Here is a 13,768-nt window from a genome sequence, read left to right as displayed (position 1 = left end):
CTATGGTGTACACCTGAAACTGATACAATGTAGTATGTTAGGTATATTTTTTAATAAAAATCTTTTAAAAAAAGTAAAAAAAAAAAAATCGCAACAACACAACCTATACTTACTATTGCTTATGAGTACTAAATGATATAATGTTAATAAAGTGCTTAGCATAGTGCTTGGTAAATAGTAAGCTTTTAATAAATGATTGTTATGTGATAGTGCACAAAACTTGGTATCTTTTTTGAAATATAAGCCATGCATATGTAAGTTGTTAGACATTTAAATCCATACCTGAATGTTATCTTCTTAATGAGATATTTCATAAACAGAAAATAATTTCCTAGGGTTTTACGAAAATAAAAAAAATTAATTATTAATAGGTTCTATACGTTATGTGAGATTTAAACTAAAAAATATGTCACAAAGTGGTTAATGTATCAGAACTGAAACGCTTTTCAGCAGAGTGAACTGTTTGCCATTTCTTTGTGTAGGTGGATACAAAACATTTTGGATCGTAATCTTTCTGGATTCTTCCCTGACCCCATTAGTGACTATACAAATGTAAGGAGATTGGCATCTAATATACAAAGGGAAAAATGTAAAATAAGTTTTTGGTGGGCGGCATGGTGGGGACTTGACAAAGAAAGCCTTCCCTAGTATTTGTTGGAATATAGAGGTGACAGTTGAGGATAAGGCGAGATAATTTGCATATAGGGCAAGAGGCTGAAAGGATGCCACCTGCCCTTTGAGTTACGGTTTATTACAGCTTCCCTGATGTACTGACATGGTCCTAAATTAGGTGTGCTGTCAGGAAAGGCCCTTGCAGGAGAATTTACCAGGGAGGAAGGGATTCGGATTGTGTCTTTGGGCTCAACAGTAAGGTGTAAGTGTTCCTGGAGGCCTCCCTGTGGTCTGCGGACCTAGTTTTCTATAATAAAATTGTGGTTAAAATATACATGACATAATATTAATCACTTAAACCATTTGTAAGTGTACAATTCAGTGGCGTTAAATACATTCACAATGTTGTGGACCCATCACCACTACGTACACCCAAAGCTTTTCATCCCTGTACCCATTAAACAATCACTTCCCCTCTGCCCTCCCTCTGATTCCTGGTAACCACTATTCTGCTTTCTGTCTTCATGAATTTGACTTTTCTAGGTACCTAAGGAAATGGAATCATACAATATTTGTTCTGTGTCTGGCTTATTTAACAACACGTAATGTTCTTAAGGTTCATTCATGTTGTAGCTTGCATCAGAATTCCATTCTTTGTAAGACCAAATAATATTTTATTGTATGTATTTAACACATTTTGTTTATTCCTTCATCTGTTTGTGGACATTTGGGTTGTTTCCATCTTTTGCCTATTGGGAATAATGTTGCTATGAACACTGGTATATGAGTATCTGTTTGAGTCCCTGCTTTCAACTTGGAGTATACACTTAGACGTGGAATTGCTGGAAGTATGGTTATGCTTATGTTTAACTTTTTATGGAATGGCTCTTAAAAAGAGCTACAGAGGCTGCAACATTTTATGTCTCCACCAACAATGCACAAGGGTTTCAATTTCTCTACATCCTCACCAGCACTTGTTATTTTCCACATATATATATATATATATATGTAAAATACAGAAGGTACCAAAAAATGTATACACATTTTAAGAAAGGAAACTGTATTAAAATTGTAATAATATATACCGATAACAGAAATGAATACAAGTCACATTTCACTTCTTCAATTACAAGAGGTGCTCACCTGAAACTAATAAAAAAAAATCTAAATATAAAAAAAAGGAAAAATAAAAAACAAAAACAAGAGGTGCTCAAAGTGGTTACTATCAGTGTCCAGACACTTCTGATTATGGCAAAATACTCTTGAGCAACATTGACCAAAGTGTCCGCGTGTATACATTTTTTTGGCACCCCTGATTTTATATGTATGTATAGCCATCCTAATGGGTGTGAGGTGGTATCCATTATGGTTTTGATTTGCACTTTTCTAATAATTGGTGATGTTAAGCATATTTTCCTATGTTTATTGGCCATTTGTATACCTTCTTTGGAGAAATGTTTATTCAAGTCTTTTGCCCATCTTTGAATTTTGTTGTTGTTATTGTTGAGTTGTAGGAGCTCTTTAATACATTCTAGATGTTAATCTCATCATATATATGATATGCAAATATTTTATCCCATTCTGTAGGTTGTCTTTTCAATTTCTGGTTAGTGTCCTTTGATGCACAAACGTTCTTCATTTTGATGAAATCCACTTTTTCTACTTTTTCTTTTGTTGCCTGTTCTTTTGGTATAATACCCATGAAATTGTTGCAAAATCCAATGTCATGAAGATTTTTCCCAATGTTTTCTTCTACAAATTTTATACTTTCAGTTCTCAAGTTTAGATGTTTGGTCTATCTTGAGTTAAATTTCGTATGTGGTGTAAGGTAAGAGTCCAAATTCATTCTTGTGCATGTGGATATCCATTTTTTCCCCAGTACCATTTGTTGAAAAAACTGTTCTTTCCTCATTGAGTAGTCTTGACACCATGTTGAAAATCAATTGACCATATATGTGAGGATTTATTTATGGTCTTTCTCTCATGTTCAAGTCTAAAGATAGCCTTATAGGCTTGAACATGAGAGAAAGACCATGGTTTAATTACTGTAGCTTTGCAGTAATTTTCAGTCAGGAAATGTGAGTCCTCCAACTTTAGTTTTCTTTTTCAAAATTTTTTTTGACTATTCAGGGCCATATTCCATATGGATTTGAGGATAAATTTTATATTCCATATAAGTTTGAAAATCTACTTTTTCATTTCTGCAAAAAATGTTGGAATTTTGATAGAGATTGCATTGACTCTGTAGGTTGTTTTAGGTAGTATTGACATCTTAATGTTGTCTTCCTGTCCATGAACACATGTGTCTTTCTTTTACTTAGATCTTCTTTAATTTCTTTCAGCAATAGCTTTTAGTTGTTAGCATACAAGTATTTCACCTCCTTCATTAAATTTATTCCTAAGTATTAAATTTTTTTAGATGCTATTGTAAATAGAATTGCTTTTTAAATTTCTTTTTCAGATTTTTCATTGCTGGTGTATAGAAATATAATTGATTTTTGTGTGTGTGTGTTGATCTTGTACCTTGTAAATTTGCTGAATTCATTTATTAGTTTTTGTAGCTTTCTTGTGGATTCTTTTAGATTTTCTATTTAGAGGATTATGCTATCTGAGAACAGAGAGAGTTTTACCATTTTCTTTCCAATTTGGATGTCTTTTTTTTTTTTTTTTTCTTGTGTATTAGCTTGAGCTAGAACTTCCAGTATAGTGTGGAGTAGCAAAGGTGGAAGAGGGCATCCTTGCCTTCTTCCTGATCTTGAGGGGAAAGTTTCCAGTCTTTCACCATTGAGCATGAAATGTTGTCTCTGGTTTTTCATAAATACGCTTTATCATGTTAAAGAATTTTTCCTATTTCTAAGAAAATTTCCCTCAACTTTATTGAGGAATAACAGTTAAATATAACTGTATACATTTAAAGTGTACAAGTGATGATTTGATATACATATACATTGTAGAATAATTACCAAGTCAAGACAATTAACACGTCTATCACCTTCCATAATTAACTTTTGTGTATGTGTATGTGTGTGGTGAGAATGCTTAAGATTTATTCTCAGCAACTTTCAAGTATACAATACCATTTTATTAACTATAGTAACCATGCTGTGCATTAGATTCTCAGAATTTATTCTTATAGGTGAAATTGTATACTTTGACTTACATCTTCCCATTTTCTACTCCCCGTAGTCACTGGAAATCACCATTCTATTCTCTGTTTCTATGAAATCAACTTTAAAAAAATTTCCACTTATAAATGAGAACATACAATATTTGTATTTTTCTGTTTGGCTTATTTAACTTAGCATAATGCCCTTCAGGTTTATCTATGTTGTCACAAAGAGCAGGATTTCTTTCTTTTTTATGGATGAATAGTATTCCATCATATATATTTATATATTATGTTATCTTTATCCATTTATTTGTCAGGGACACTGAGGTTGTTTCCACATCTTGACAATTGTGAATAATACTGCAATGAACATGGGTGTGCAGACATCTCTTTGAGGTGCTGATTTCATTTCTTTTGGGTGAGTGAGATATATCTATTTTAAATTTTTTGAGGAACTTCCATACTGTTTTCCATAATGCCTATACCAGTTTACATTTGCACCAACCATATATAAGGGTCCCTTTTCTCAGCATTCCCACCAACTTTGTTATTGCTTGTCTTTTTTATAACAGCCATTCTAACAGGTGTGAGGTGATAACTAATTGTGGTTTTTTATGCATTTCCCTGATAATTAGTGATTTGAGCACTATTTCATGTACCTATTGGACATTTGAATATATTCTTTGGAAAAATGTCTATTCAGGTCCTTTGACCATTTTAAATCATATTATTTGCTTTTTAGCTATTGAGTTATGTGAGTTCTTTCTTTTTTCTCTTTGTTTTTTATCTGAGTTCTTTTATATTTTGGATATTAGTCCCTTATAAGATACATGGTTTGCAAATATTTTCTCCTATTCTGTAGCTTGCCTTCTCATTTTGTTGATGGTTTCCTTTGCTGTGCAGAAGTGCTTCAGTTTGATGTAGTCCCACTTGTTTATTTTAGCTTTTGTTAACTGTGCTTTTGAAGTCTTATTCAAGAAATCATTGCCAAGACCAACATCAAGGATCTTTTGCCCTATGTTTTCTTCTAGGAGTTTCATGGTTTTAGGTCTTATATTTAAGTCTTTGATCCATTTTGAGTTAATTTTTGTGAGTGATCTAAGATTGTAGCCCAGTTTTATTTTTTGCATGTGGATACAGTTTCCCCAACACCATTTATTAGAGAGACTGTCCTTTTCCCATTGTGTGTTCTTGGTGCCTTTATTGAAAATTAGTTGAGGTATAGTCTTTCTATTCCTAATTTTTGAGACTTTTTATCATGAAAGGATATTAAATTTTGTCAAATGATTTTTCTACATCTATTGAATGATCATATGATTTTTATCCTTCATTGTGTTAATGTGATGTATCACACTTATTTATTTGTGTATGTTGAACCATTCTTGCATCCCAAGGATAATCCCACTTGATCATGGGATTCTCATGATCCTTGTAATGTACTGTTGAATTGTTTGCTAATATTTTGTTGATAATTTTTGTATCTATGTTCACCAGGGATATTGGACTGTAATTTTTTTTCTTTTAGTGTGCTTGTCTGGTTTTGTAATCAGGGTAATTATGCTGGCCCTGTAAATGAGTTTGGAAGTGTTCCTTTCTCTTCATGTTTTTAGAAGACGTTGAGAAGGATGGTTTTAATTCTTCTTTAAATGCTTGGGAGAACTGACCAATGAAGCCATCTCGTCCTGGGAGTTTATTTGTTGGGAGATTTTTGATTACTGATTCAATATCCTGCTTGTTATTGGTCTGTTCAGATTTTCTATTACTTCATGATTCAGTCTTAGTAAGTTGTAGGTTTCTAGGAATTTATCCATTTCTTCTAAGTTATCTGATTCATTCACATATAATTAGTTGTTCATAGTAGTCTGTTATGATCCTTCATTATTGTTTGGTATCAGTAATGTCTCTTCTTTTATAATGGTATTAATATGAGTCATCTACTGTTTTTTCTTAGTCTAGCTAAAGATTTGTCAATTTAGTTTATCTTTTCAAAAATCCAACTCTTAGTTTCAGTGATCTTTTCTATTGTCTTTCTAGTCTCGATTTCATTTATTTCTGCTCTAGTCTTCATTATATGTTCTACTAACTTTTGGTTTAGTTTGTTCTTCTAGTTCCTTGAGGTGTAAGGTTAGGTTGTTTGAAATGATTCTTGCTCCTTAAGTAGGCATTTAGTGCTATAAACTTCCCTCTTAGGACTGCTTTTACTGCATTCCATAAGTTTTAATATGTTATGTTTCCATTTCCATTTGTCTCAAGACATTTTTTGATTGCCTTTTTGATTTCTTCTTTGATCCATTGGTTGTTCAGAAGTGCACTGTTTAATTTTCATATTTTTGTGAATTTTCTAGCTATCCTCATGTTATTGATTTGTTATTTAATACCATTGTGGTTGAAAAAGATACTTGGTATGGTTTCAGTTTTCCTAAATTTGTGAAGATTTGTTTTGTGATTTAATACATGATCCTGGAAAATGTCCCGTGTGCCTTAAGAAGAATGTGTATTCTGCTGCTGTTGGGTGGAACGGTCTGTGTATGTCTATTACATTCACTTGTTCTAAGGTATAGCTCAAGTCCATTGTTTCCTTATTGACTTTCTGTCTGGATGATCTATCCTTCATTACTATTAATATTGCACTGCTGTCAATTTTTTGCCTCCAGATCAGTTAATAATTGTTTTATTTAGGACCTTCAAAGTCACATTTCAAAATGGAGCATGCATATGGGGATGTGAAGAATTTGTGACCATTTGTGCAGTCTACAAGTTATCAATTCTTTGTATTCTCTCCTTTCTCTTGGCCTATATGCAACTTGTTTCTCCGAACCTTCTTGAGAGTATAAATAGTATAAATTAGTTTATACTCTTGTCTCTATTTTTTCATAGTCTGTTAAATCCTTTTAACCTCCTGCAAATTGGCCCAAGGTATAAATACCAACAATTTATTATTTGCTATTTCCATTGCATACATTATTTGACACTTGAATTTCTACCTTGAAACTCACTTCTCCTTTGGCTTTCATGATACTATAACTCCCTAATTTTCTTTTTTTTCTGTGACTACTCTTTAGACTCTGTTGCATCTTCTTTCATGTCATGAATCTTAAAAGTAGGTTTCTTCAGGGTTCTTCCCTCAGGACTCTTCACTACTCACTCAGTAGTTTCATCCTAGCTGGTTTCATCCAATCTCATATTTAAGAAAATAATTGGGTTGAATAAAATATACAGAAGGCTGTACATATCAAGTATACAGCTAGATGAATTAACCCAAGTGAAAATCCATGTGACCACCCACTCAGTTTAAGAAAACCCTACCATCTCTTGGGAGGCACTCCCCCTGTTCTGTGATATCATGACCCCTATTCATTTTTAACTTTTTATTTTGCATTAATTATAGATTCACAAAGCTTACAAAAATAGTACAGAGAGTCGCATGTAGCCTTCACCCAGTATTCTCAGTGGTTACATCTTACATAGTACAATACACAAACTAGGAATTTGATGTTGGTACTATGTGTGCATAGTTCTGTCTTATTTTACTATATATGTTGATGCCTGTAACCTCAACCACAATCAAGATACAGAACTATTCCATTGCCACAAAGATCTCCCTCATGCTACCTCTATGTAGCCACATCGGTTCCCCTCCTGCTCACCATCCTTAAACACTGGCAGTCTGTAATCTGCTTCCCATCTCTACATGTTTATCATTTGAGAATGTTTATATAAAAGGAATTATACAGTATGTGACTGTTACGAGATTGGTTTTTATTCCATTCAGAATAATGTTCTTGAGATCCATTTAAGTTACTGTGTTTGTTAATATTTTGTTAAGAATTTTTGCATTTATGTTCACAAAGGTATAGTCTGTAGTTTTCTTTTTATGTACTGCCTTCATATTGTTTTGCCATCAGGGTGAGACTGGCTTCCTAGAATGAGAAGAGAAGTGTTTCTTCCTCTTCTATTTTCAGAAAGAGATTGTGTAGATCTTTGATCCTTTGATTTTTTTGGCTGGCTTGTTCCTTCAATTATTGAGAAAAGTTACTATAAAATTTCCCAGTCTAATCATGGATAATCCTCATTTTAGTTCTTCCAATGTTTGCTTATGTATTTTAATGATATATCATTATTCATGTACAAATGTAGAATTAATTCTTCCTTGGGGATTGACACTTTTATTTGATGAAATTTTCTCTTCGTCTCAAGAATTTTTCTTGCTGTAATATTTAATACTAGTTTGTCTATCTCTATTCTGTTTCATTTCTTTCCTTTCTCACCTTTTTTTTGGAATTCTCACATAGTTCTATTTCATATTTATGAACTAATAGTTGTTACATAGTCTTTTATTATACTTTCAGTGATAAATTTAGAGATTACAACATGCACCCTAAATTTATAAAGTCCTGTTATAAATCAGTTCTTTACTGCTTTCCAGACAAGGGAAGGACCCTAGAACACTTTAACTTCATTTGTCATCTGCCTTGTGCTATTTCTCTTTTCTTTTAAATATATTTTATTATGCTTAGGAATTATTGTTTATATGGTTACTATTTATTTATACTTACTCAGAAATTTAGGCTTTTTCATTTTACTTTTTTCTTTCCTGCTTCTTCAAGTTTCCGTCTATGATCATTTCTTTTTTTGTCTGAAGAACACTTACTAAAATTTTAATGCAAGGTCGATGACTTGGCTTTTATTGTTTTGCTTTACAAGTCAGCTGCCATTCTTTTTATTGTTGTTCTTTGAAGGTAAAATGTCTTTTCTCTTTGACTACTTTTAGGATTTTTCTCTTTGTGGCTGGTTTTATACAGTTTTACTATGATGTACTTAGATGTGGGTTTCTTTGTATTTACTTAGGTTAATATTGTAACCCTTCTTGAATCTATGATTTGTCATTTTTTAAATCAAGTTGGGAAAATTCCTAGATATAATCTCTTCAAATATTACTTATTTGCTTTTATCTCTACTCTCCTGAAATTCCAAATACATGGTATTCGAGCTTTTAATCAGTACCATGTTTCTTACTTTTCCCACCATCTGCATTACATTTTATCATTTTTTTTCAGTGCTTTAGTCTGATTTTTCCTCCTGCCTTTTTCCTAGTTCACTGATTTTTCGTTGTTTATGCCTAATTGCTGTTACATTTGTATGTTTAGATTTTAATTTCAGGTACTGTGTTATTTCTCATGTCCATTTGATTTTTATAATTTTCAGTTCTCTGCTGAAATCTTGTCATTTAAGATTTTATAATTCTGTTATTGGAATCTATTGTGGGCCTGCGTTTTTCTTGGATTTCAGTTAATTCTTGTTTTACTTTTATTGAATCCCAGATATTATGTATAAAAAAATGATAACTTGATGCAAAGGATAATGTTATGTTTCTCTAGAAATGATTTATTTTGTTTTGGGAGAATGTTGGGTTTGGGGGAGCTCATTTTAATGCAATCTGTAATTGAGCTGATTTGGGTCTGAGCATCAGTCTGTGAGAGGGATGGTCCATTTTTGCTTACCTTTGCTATTGGGATATAGACTGTCTAGGGATCACAACTGAAAGTTCCGAGTGTTTATGAGCTCAACTGTTTGTTGAATCTGAGCTCCAATTATTGTCTTAACAACCCTATGTGAACACTGGAAGCTCTCCTCAACTTTTTAACCTCTTATCTGCTGTTTGTGATTCAGAAAATGCACCTGGGGGAAAAGGTGTGCCAAAAGCCTGAATCATCTCTTGGTTTCAACTCTGGGTTCCTGGCTTCTTAAATCCCAGCTTCCTTAAATCCTAGGTCTCCAATACCTTCAAACAGATGATGTTTTAACAATTTGGCTTGCTTTTATTGTGTTCTTTGTAGGATGCTTGGGCTGCAAGAAACTGGTCCTTAATTGCTGGAAATGGAAACCCCCTTTAACTACTATCAAAATCAATCTCTTTCTCTATAACGAACTTTTCTCCAACCCCCAGATGTATTTCAACTGCCTAATAGTTATCTCTACTTTGATGTCTCAGAATTATCTCTAGCTCAACTTATCTAAAACAGATTTTATCATTTTATCAAATCCTGCTATGTCTTCTACATTTTGTATCAATGCAGGTGTCACCCAAATCAGAAACTGGGGAGTTTCTTAGATTCTTTTTCCTTCATGCCTTATGTTTAACCAGTCAACAAAGCCTAAAATTACCCTCTCTTTTTCACTGCTTGTCTGAATCATTGCAATAGTTATCCATTACTCTCTTCTAAACTCTCGTTGTTTCTATCAAATTTATCCTTTACAATGAGTTTCCCTCTATTTAATACCTTTTCCTCAAATGTAAATCCAAGCCTATTATTTCTTTACCTAAACACTCTTCAATGGATTGTCACTGTCTGCAAGATGCAGTTCAATACTTTAGTCACCAATCTTTGATGATTTAACTTCTTTATCATTTGGCCTCTTAGTCCCTCTCTAACTTTTACTCTTGACCTACTCCTCCCTGTCATTATGTTTTAATGATATATATTAATTTCAGCGAATGAAATTATACTATGATCTTTTTCATATTTCTGTTTTTGCATGAGCTAATCCTTCTATCTGAAATGTCCTCCCACCTTTCAATCTCTTTGACAAGCAATGATTAATCCTCTGCTCAGAGGCCATATCCTTCACAAAGCTTTTATTCCCCAACAGAAGGATCATATCTCTTCTGTGCTACTTCACCTTTTTTATACTTCGGTTAATGCATGTATCACACTGCATAGTCTTGATTTGTTACTTGTTTCCTCCCCTGAAATAAACTTTTTGCGGCGAGGTACCACGTTAATCTTTAATACTCCAGAGTTTAATGTATTCATTGGTACACAGTAGACACTCAATTAATGGGTTGAACTGATAGACATGAGCTAAGCACTGAAATTTTTTGAACCAGGAAATCTCAATTTATAACATTAAGATAACAATTGATGAAGCTTCTTGAGAGACAAGGTCGAAAACAACCAAATGAAAACCAGTAGCTTATTTAAAAGAGCTACGTGGGCTCACTGGCATGATCAATACTGCTGAGTCAGGCTTTCTGAAGTTGTGTTCCGTATTAGAAGACAGCATGAATCCGAATTCAGAACTTATTCTTGGGCAATTCTCATTGTAGAAAAATAGCCTGTTTGCTTTGAAAAGCAATTGAACAGATGGTCCAAGCGATGATAAGAAATAAGAGGCAAAGGGAATGAAAGGGAAGAAAGACAGCAGAGACTTTCAGGGCAGAAAGGAACTTTAATGAGGAGAGGAGAAGTCAGAAGAACACTGGAGGGACTATTAATTGGAGGCCTTTTGATTCATGCTTTGTTCAAGTAGGAGCTAGTTCAGGTGGAACTCAGACACTTTACTTGTAGAGGCATAAACTTCAAAGTTTTCCTGAGAACTATACAATATCATGTTCCAAGTTTTTATAGCCTGCACTCTGGAGAAAATCACAAATCTTTGTTAGGGTCTCTTATAAAAGCTCCGTAAGGGAGAGTTGACCGCTAATCGGAGTATCCAGATAATAAATTCTTTCTTGTAATAATATCATATTTAAGTAGGGAAAAGCTTTCCATTTGGAACCTATGAAAATACATGCAGAGAAATTTCTTGAATACTGAGAAGAAAAATTCAACTGTTTTGTACTTTCTTTTACACAAAATGTGTGGGCTTTGTAGCAGCTTTGTTATACAGAGATATCATTAGGGCCCACATCAGGTCTGGGAAAAAATCTCATATTTCTAAGGTTTTTAAAGAGCACTCTCAGCTTCCTCTGTAACAGTTCTAAAAGTTTCTTCATTACCACGGTTCTGAAAAAAAATTAACGTCTTATAAATCATGTTTCCTAAAGTCATACATGTAATAAATAACTTAGTTTTTTAAAACAATATAAGCAACATAGATGTTTATAGAATAAAATGTAAAAGTGCCCTTTGTTCTCTTTCTGTCCTATCTCTGCAACAACTCGCTCCCTTAATTCCTATTGGACCACTTGTGACTTATATAATAAAAATATTCATGGTCTTGAACATGAACAGTTGCCCGCACCCTAAAAGTCACCTTGACATGACATTTCTCAATTATTACCTATTCTTTCCCTCCAAAAGTAACAGTTATTTTGACTTTTAGGTAATTAAGCCTTTCTTTTCAAGTTTGAAAGTTATTTATATTTTAAATTAAACTTTATTGGGGTGACAATGGTTAGTAAAGTTACATAGGTTTCAAGTGTACAATTCTGTAATACATTATCTATATATCACATTGTGTGTTCACCACCCAGAATCAGTTCTCCTTCTATCACCATACATTTGACCTCCTTTACCCTCATCCACCACCCTCCTCCCCCCTTACCCTCTGGTAACCACTAAACTGTTGTCTGTGTCTATGAGTTTTTATTTGTCTTGTTCCTTTGTTGCCTTCAGTTTTATATCCCACATATGAGTGAAGTCATATTGTTCTCGACTTTTTCTGACTTATATCACTAGCAAGATCCATCCATGTTGTTTGAAATGGCAGTATTCCATCTTTTCTTACAGCAGAGTAGTATTCCACTGTGTGTATATACCACATCTTCTTTATCCAATAATCTATTGAAGGACACTTTGGTTGTTTCCATGTCTTGGTCACTGTAAATAATGCTCCAATAAGCATTGGAATACATGCATCTTTATGGATAAATGTTTTCAGATTTTTGGGTAGATACCCAGGAGAGGGCTTGCTGGGTCATACGGTAATGGTCAGAGGACATGAACATAAACATCTCCTAAGATGATGTAGAAACAGCCAACAGATATATGGAAAAATGCCAACTTTACTAGCTATTAGGAAAATGCAAATCAAAACCACAATGAGCTATCACCTCACACCTGTTAGAATGGCTGTCATCAACAAGACAAATAATAACAAGTGCTGGAGAGGCTGTGGAGAAAAAGGAGCCCTCTGACACTGCTGGTGGGAATGTAGATTAGTGCAGCCACTATGGAAGGCAGTGTGGAGGTTCCTCAAAAAATTAAGAGTAGAATTACTATGTAGAATTTTATTAGAGTAATATACCTAAATATATTCACTATTCACCCTTTGCATTGTTTCTACTTTGGGACTATTATGAATAATACAGATATTTATATATATCTTGGTAGTATGTGCACACATTTCTGTTGAGTATATACTAAGGACTAAAATTACTGATAGGTTATGCACATCTTAACTTTTAGTAAATAATGTCAAAGATTTTCAAAGTTGTTGCAATAATTTATATTCTAACTTGGAGCATGTGAGAAATTTCTTTTATCCACAGTCATTACCATCACTTAGAATTATATTTTGAAATTTAGCCATTCTGTTAGGTACTTAATATCTCATTGTAGTTTTATTTTAATGTTATTATTGAAATGGTTAGATTTATTCTAATACCTTGCTATTTGTTTTCTTTTAAAAAGTTTTTTTTGTTGAAATTTATTGGGATGACAATGGTTAGTAAAATTACATAGATTTCAGGTGTACAATTCTGTATTACATCATCTATATGTCACACTGTGTTCACCACCCAGAGTCAGTTCTCCTTCCATCACCATATATTTGATCCTGTTTATTTGCTGTATGTCTCATGTCTTTTACATTCACCCTTTGTTTTTTTTAAATTAAGTACTTTGTGTATTATTTTTTTTATTAGTTTCATGTGTACAAAACAATGTAACAATTAGACATTTACATTCCTCACAAAGTGATAACCCTCCCAACTACTACACCCTGACATTGGATATAGCTGTTATAATACCATTGATTATATTCCCTATGCTGTACTTTACATCCTGTAGCTAAATATATATATTTAATTATAGTTGACATTCAATATAATTTTACTTCAGTTTCAGATATATAACAGTGGTCAGGCATCTACAGCCTATGAAGTGACCCCCCTGATAAGTCCAGTGCCCATCTGACACCCTACATAATGTTTACAGCATTATTGATTATATTCCCCATACTGCATATCATATCCCTGTGACTGTTTTGTGACTACCAATTTGTACTTTCTAATCCCCTCACTATCTCCCCCCCATCCCCACC

This window comes from Rhinolophus sinicus, chromosome 14 (assembly GCF_057876585.1).
Source record: "Rhinolophus sinicus isolate RSI-liver-muscle chromosome 14, RSI-T2T, whole genome shotgun sequence".
Taxonomy (NCBI): domain Eukaryota; kingdom Metazoa; phylum Chordata; class Mammalia; order Chiroptera; family Rhinolophidae; genus Rhinolophus; species Rhinolophus sinicus.
Note: the sequence above shows the minus strand (reverse complement) of the source record.